This window comes from Littorina saxatilis, linkage group LG3 (assembly GCF_037325665.1).
Source record: "Littorina saxatilis isolate snail1 linkage group LG3, US_GU_Lsax_2.0, whole genome shotgun sequence".
In the NCBI taxonomy this organism is placed as follows: Eukaryota; Metazoa; Mollusca; class Gastropoda; order Littorinimorpha; family Littorinidae; genus Littorina; species Littorina saxatilis.
In genome coordinates this window covers 71,678,318-71,685,817 of record NC_090247.1, presented here as the reverse complement: position 1 = coordinate 71,685,817, position 7,500 = coordinate 71,678,318, and the positions used below count along the sequence as shown (strand labels likewise).

At 44.6% G+C, this 7,500-nt stretch overlaps 1 protein-coding gene across 1 annotated transcript in view; it reads right to left on the bottom strand.

Moving 5' to 3' along the window:
* LOC138963174 (tryptophan 5-hydroxylase 1-like) overlaps positions 1 to 7,500 on the bottom strand; it is a gene marked incomplete in the record, with an annotated part of 58,556 nt that overhangs the window by 11,756 nt on the left and 39,300 nt on the right.

Below are 7,500 nucleotides of genomic sequence, written 5' to 3'. Positions count from 1 at the left end.
CCCTTGTGCTGCTGAACCTTTCCGCGGCCTTCGACACGATCGACCACCAGCAACTCGTCGATCGCCTCAGTTCCACGTTCGGCATTCACGACACCGCCCTCTCTTGGTTCCGGAACTACCTCCAGAACCGCTCTCAGACTGTCACCACTGATTCGTTCTCTTCTCAGCCTGTCCCTGTCCGCTTCGGCGTCCCACAAGGGTCTGTCCTCGGCCCTGTCCTTTTCACCCTGTACACCCAACCCCTCTCCCTGGTCATCGAACGCCACGGCTTGAACTACAACTCCTTTGCCGATGACACGCAGCTCGAGAACAGCGCCAAGCCGGAGGACGTTGACCATCTCCTGGGATCTATCTCCAGTTGTTTCACTGACATCAAGAACTGGATGACTGAGAACACGTTGAAGCTGAACAGTGAGAAGACGGAGGCCCTTCTCGTTGGAACACGACAGAAGATTGCTTCCCTCACTGTGACCGACCTCCAGCTGGATGACGCGACTGTTCCATTCTCTCCTGCTGTCAAGAGCCTTGGCGTCTTTCTCGACTCCACTCTCTCCATGCAGACACACATCTCCTTCATCATCAATACCTGCTTTTCCATCTACGACGCATCGCCTCCATCCGTCGCTACCTCACCCACGACGCCTGTGTCAAGCTGGTTGTCTCCCTCATCTTCAGTCGTCTGGACTACTGCAACTCCCTTCTGGCTGGCCTCCCCGCCTCAACCATTCATGGCCTACAACGAGTCCAGAACGCTGCTGCCAGGCTGACGTTGAGGAAGACGAAGCGAGACCACATCACCCTCCTACTTCGCTCCTTGCACTGGCTCCCTGTCAACACCCGAATCTGCTACAAACTGTCCACTCTGGTCTACAAGTGTCTCAACGACTCTGCTCCCGAGTACCTTCAATCCTCCCTGGGCCTGTACACCCAGCCCTCCGACCGTCCCCTTCGTTCTGCTGCTGACCCACTCCGCCTTCACATCCCTCGCTCGAAACTCGCATCTGCGGGTCAGCGTGCATTTCCCTCCGCGGGCCCCTCCGTCTGAAACTCCCTGCCGCTTGAGCTTCGCCAGAACCCCTCTCTTGACGCGTTCAAGAGTAGTTTGAAGACTCAGTTCTTCCCGTAGCTGGCTGCGACTTTCATGTTCGACGTGATGTGTTGTGCCCCAAAAGACATTCTTGTGCTGTGCTCTGTGAGAGGTGTTTTCTTTGTGCTTAATATTATTTTGTTTGGACCTAGCTATTGATGTGTACATTGTTGTTAAACAGTTGTTTGTTGTATGTTTATCAGGGTTTGCTAGTGTGTGATAGGGTTCGTGTCCGTCTGTAGCTGTTAGTTTCTTTGTTAGTCCTGTGTTGACAACTCTTCGACAAGCGCTTAGAACTGTACCCACGGAATACGCGCTATATAAGCTTCCTATTGATTGATTGATATTGATAGATTAAGACTGTCAAGGGTGGGTGCCAGAGCTCGCGGTGTTATGTCGGGCTGTCATGGAATCACTGAAGTGAATGATGCGATAGACCCTGCGAGTAGGAGTTTGATAGGTACCTCGTAGGTGTTCTGTGAGTACATAGAGTAAGTCTGTCAAAGATGAGTGCCAGAGCCGGCGGTGCTATGCCGGGCTGCCACTGAATCACAGATTTCAAAGGATGCGTTCGCAATAGATTCTGCGAGTAAGTTTTTTTCTAGGTATATAGTAGCTATTCTGTAAGTAGCTAGGATGAGTGCCAGAGCCGGCGGTGCTACGGCGAAATGCGACTTAATCACTTAGTGGAATCAAAGGATGCGTTGGCAATAGACTCTGCGAGAAGGTGCTTGATAGGTACCTCGTAGGTGTTCTGTGAACGATGAGTGCCAGACTGAGGAGGCGGTGCTACCGTGCTGAGACAGAATCACTGAAGTCAAATGGTGCGTTCGCGATATACTCTGCGAGTAGGCGTTTGATACTTCGTAGAAACTGATTCAGTAAGTGCCTAAAGCTATGACCAAAGTAAGAAAGTGCTGGAGATCCAAGCGCTGATCGAGTTGCAGGCTCTCCGGAAACTTCGGTCTTTGGATTTTGAAATTGTCTGATTGAACTATAGAATTGAGAGATCGGTATACAGCTGCTGATTTCTTTTACATTGTACTTTCAAGATGGTCCCATCATTAATAGTCTGGGTGGTCCTGGTGCTTGGTGTGTTCAAGGTTTTAGTCTATAAAATCCTCATTCAAACGAATATGCAGTGTTGTTTGGAGAGAGCACACGGGATAGGGGAGGGGTTGGTGCCGTGGGGTGCGGGGGGGGGGGGGGGGGGGCGGGGGGGGGGGGGATGGGTTAAGGGAGTAGATCAGGTCTGGGTGGCCGAGTGGTAAACGCACTTGCCGCCTCGGAAGCGAGAGGTTGCGAGTTCGACCCTGGGTCAGGGCGTTAGCAATTATCACCCCCCTTTCCTAACCTAGGTTGTGGGTTCAAGTGCTAGTCTTTCGGATGAGACGAAAAACCGAGGTCCCTTCGTGTACACTACATTGGGGTGTGCACGTTAAAGATCCCACGATTGACAAAAGGGTCTTTCCTGGCAAAATTGTATAGGCATAGATAAAAATTTGCACCAAATACCCGTGTGACTTGGAATAATAGGCCGTGAAAGGTGAATGCTCGCCCTAATAGGCTTGAGGTTTGCTGGCCGATGTGAATGCGTGATATATTGTGTAAAAAATTCCATTTAACACGGCATAAATAAATCCCTGCGCCTTAAATCCGTGGTTGAGATATGTGCGCGATATAGTTTGCATAAAATAAAATAAAAAATAAATAAATAGATGACGGAGGAAGGACCGTCCAGCGTATTTTGTCCACTAGGTTTTGTGCCGTGCCGCTTCAAGTTTGAAGTGGCCTCACAATTCTTAGTTATTCAGCAAAAAATGTCACATTTGATGTTCACCTTCTATATCTATTGTGTGAGTATTCCTAACTCAAACGCAAAGTAGTCCATATAGCCGGCAATAGACGATGTTCGGAATTAACTCTGTGTCCGTGCGTGCGTGGGTGCATGCGTGCGTGAGTGCGTGTGTCTTTGTATGGTTGTATGCATCCACCTACATACGCACGAGTGTTTTCGGGCCTTTTCGTCTACATAATAATTACGCGGATACCTGTGCGCACGTGAGTGGGTGTCTCCAAAATAAAATAAAAACGGCGAAAAAAAATCATAAAGTGTGGCGGTTGACAAACAATGGGTTGTCAGCACCAGTTTCCTGTAACACCTATTGCCACTCCAGCATCCACGGGGCTTTTCTGGCGACTGAGTGCAACGCCATGAAGAAACCAAATCACGGTGTAACATGACTACCATTAGCACACCCATTGCGCATGTCACAGCCAATTACGCAGCAATGTTTTGCAATGAATGATTTGCATTCGCTTGTCATAAAATAGCCTGTTTAGCTGCCTTGTGCAACGACAAGGGGGGGGGGGGGGGGGGGGGGCGCCAACAAATTACGCTAATCAAAAAGGGTTTCGTGATTTTGCCGACTAGGGAGATTTAGGAATGAACATCAACAGAAATAGAATCTTTTGCTACCCGTGAACTTGTTGTGTAGTTGATTAGTTAGCGAGTTAGTGATAGGGTCAAGTTTTCTGAGAGATGTTGCTGGACACAGAATCGTTATACCTGAAGTAATCATCAAGGTTATCAGTTGGCTATTGGATTACATTTTTTTTTAGAGAGATCTATACACACGAATTTAATTTAGAAACTTCACAGATTCTTGTTATTTGAGGTTGAAGTGGAGATTGTTGCTCAAAGTATGGGATTAGTATTGTGAGGAGTGTCAACAGGTAAAAATACAAAAAAACAAAACAGACCACCAACAACAACAACAACAACAACAACAACAACAAAAACAACAACCACAACAAGCAAAAACTGTTAGAACACGAGTTTTGATACCTGTAAACTTGTCATCAACGAGATTAGTTAGTTACAGGTTTACACTTTCTGAGAGATGTTGATAGATTAAACAAGTCGCGTAAGGCGAAATTACTACATTTAGTCAAGCTGTGGATCTCACAGAATGAAACTGAACGCACTGCATTTTTTTTTCACAATGACCGTAGTCCGCCGCTTGTGCATAACGGAGTGAAACTGACGAGCCTGTTCAGCGCGGTAGTGGTTTCGCTGCATGTGCTGCATAGCACGCTTTTCTGTACCTCTCTTCGTTTTAACTTTCTGAGTGTGTTTTTAATCCAAACATATCATATCGATATGTTTTTTTTAATCAGGAACCGACAAGGAATAAGATTAAATTGTTTTTAAATCGATTTCGGAAATTTAATTTTGATCATAATTTTTAATATTTTTAATTTTCAGAGCTTGTTTTTAATCCAAATATATCATATTTATATGTTTTTGGAATCAGGAAATGATGTAGAATAAGATAAACGTAAATTTGGATCGTTTTATATAAAAAAATTATTACAATTTTCAGATTTTTAATGACCAAAGTCATAAATTAATTTTTAAGCCACCAAGCTGAAATGCAATACCGAAGTCCGGCCTTCGTCGAAGATTGCTTTACAAAAATTTCAATCAATTTGATTGAAAAATGAGGGTGTGACAGTGCCGCCTCAACTTTTACAAAAAGCCGGATATGACGTCATCAAAAGTATTTATCGAAAAAAAGACAAATATTTCCGGGGATATCATTCTCAGGAACTCTCATGTCAAATTTCATAAAGATCGGTCCAGTAGTTTGGTCTGAATCGCTCTACACACACACACACGCACAGACACACACAGACACTGTGACACACACACTCACACACACACACACACACACACACACACACACACACACACACACACACACACACACACACACACACAGCACGACCCTCGTTTCGATTCCCCCTCTATGTTAAAACATTTAGTCAAAACTGGACTAAATGTAAAAGGCATCAGAAATATTTTTTTTCTTCTTCGTTCATGTGCTGAACCTCTCACGTTCATTCATGCCTTTTGCACGAGTGGGTTTTTACGTGTATGACCGTTTTACCCCGCCATTCAGGCAGCCACACGCCGCTTTCTTGGGACATCAGAAATAGAATTACTCATATCTGAAGTTTTCATGGAGGCTGTGGGTTAGTTAGTTATGGGATTAATCTCTCTTAGAGATGAGGACATACTTGAAAAAAACATTTAAAAAAATAGATTCTTTACATCTGAAGTTGCGTGTTAACAATCTGCGCCAATTGCTCAAAATAGACCATTTTCGGAAATAACTCTGTCGGGGTCGTATGGGTTGTGAATGAGTTTTTGCTTTTGTCCCACGTGACATTATAGGCAAGGGGTGTGTATGACACGCACACGTGTGAAAAGTTTGCTTCACTAAAAGCAAGAGTACTCCATCTTACACAACAACTGGACACCAGACAGAGTTATTTCCGGGTTGTCTATTGCAAGGACAAATAGCTTGAGAAGAGTTGGCCATTGGGCAGAGGTTTGAAATACACATTAATAAACATTTTCTCTGACTGGGAATCCAATCCAATCAAATGCTGATAACAAGTAGGCAAATCATATTAGGGACATCCAGATTCAACCTTCGTCAGACGAACATTCGTCGGTGGTGGGGATTTCCTCTCTATTTTTAACTTTGTGCCTCAATGCGCATGCGCTTGGTTTTTCGCGCCCACCACTGCTTGCCGAAGACCGGGATCTGCGTGGTGAAAAAGGCGTGTTTGACGAACCTCAATCAGCAATCTTCGCGAGTACTTTTAGTCCTTTTCATAAGGCCTAAAAAAAAAAATAGGTGTGGTTACGGTAACCCGACCTACCCTATTTTTAGGGGCCGACCCTATAACTTTTTATTACATTTGTCAAAAAACACACCAAAAAACCAAGAAAACGAGTATAGAAAACGCAATGAAAGCGAAAGCGCTGGAGTCGCACACTTATTTCCCTGTCAATTAGGTTTAATTTGTACACATTAGAAAAACAAGTTTAAAAAAAATAGTGATTGCCTACCTTCCTACCCAATTTTTGTTTTGGCTATGTTACCAAAACCACACCTATTTTTGGCTCACGTAAGTGTAGCCTATGCGATGATAAACTTTGTCTGTCTGTGCGTGCGTGCGTGCGTGCGTGCGTGCGTGTGTGTGTGTGTGTGTGATAGAAACTTTAACATTTCCGAGTCTATGGATAAAGCTCGCATAAGAAGATTACGTCTCGGTCAAAAGTGTTTGACGTGTGTGATAGAAACTATTTGAAGACGTCACATTATGACGTAAGAGGGTTAGACGTCACGCAAAGGAATTACTGAAAGTCTCGGTCATTGTTATTGTGAGCGGGCCGAGACTACTTGGCAGATCCAGGGTCTCGCTTTTTTGCACAGTTTCACCTATGCTTACTGTGTGTGTGTGCGTGTGTGTGTGTGTGTGTGTGTGTGTGTGTGTGTGTGTGTGTGTGTGTGTGTGTGTGTGTGTGTGTGTGTATGTGTGACGGAGTGATTGAGTTTGTGTTACTGTTTGTCGATTTCTTACGTGAGCCTTGAAGGCTTCGCCTCTTGTTTTTTTTGGCCTAATGTTAAAAATATGTTTTATGTGCGCAGTGTTAAAGTTTAATATCTTTACGACGCTTCTGTGGACTGTGCATCTGTAAACTGTTCATTTTGGAGGCCTAGTGCATGAACACGGATACCCACACAAAACTCAGAACTTGAGTCGACGGGCGACATATCCTGCCAATTATCTCCCTTGATCTCTCTTGCACAAGACACTTGTTTCCACTAGGCCTATTTGTTTTAGAGTTGGGAGATTTTACAGGAATGAATCTAAAAATCTATTCTGGAATATTCCGATAAAAAAGACTCGTCATATATAACACTACTCGTCATCACTGTTTCGAAAAACAGACGAACGCGCACGAAGAACTTCGCGTAGATCTGGACCAAAATTGGAAAGTGGTGACCGTGACTGGATGTGACGTCACCACTTCAACAAACTCGCGAAGATCGGAACGCACGAACTTTTGACGAAGGCAAATCTGGATGTCTCTAGTATCTTGAAGAGTACCGTTCACATCATTAGTGTGTGCGTGTTTCTGTTTTGGATGCAACTTCTCTCTGCTTAATCAGCACAGTTACTCTTTACAACGGAAAAAATACATTTCACTGCAACTTCGATTTCATTCTCCATAGCTAAGAACTCTGAGACTTAATTCTATTTTTATTAGTTCAGTCCGCCAAATTTTTTCATCGCAAAAGAAAGGGAGAAAGGGGCACACAATGTTGCAGTTTATTGGCGGCTTATTGTAGGTGGTAGCCAGTCGAGACGGTAATTCCAGTTAAAGGATTAATGCCGCTGTCCCAGGGAGCGCTTATTACTTGATGTTGCCATACTGGGAGTGTTCATTGTTTGTCGCGCGTTAATCGTTGCTCTTTTGTAACGCGGTGTGTTGATCGGTAGACTGTTGCAGGGACCACTCATTAGCAGATCAATACCCTCCCTTTCACGAT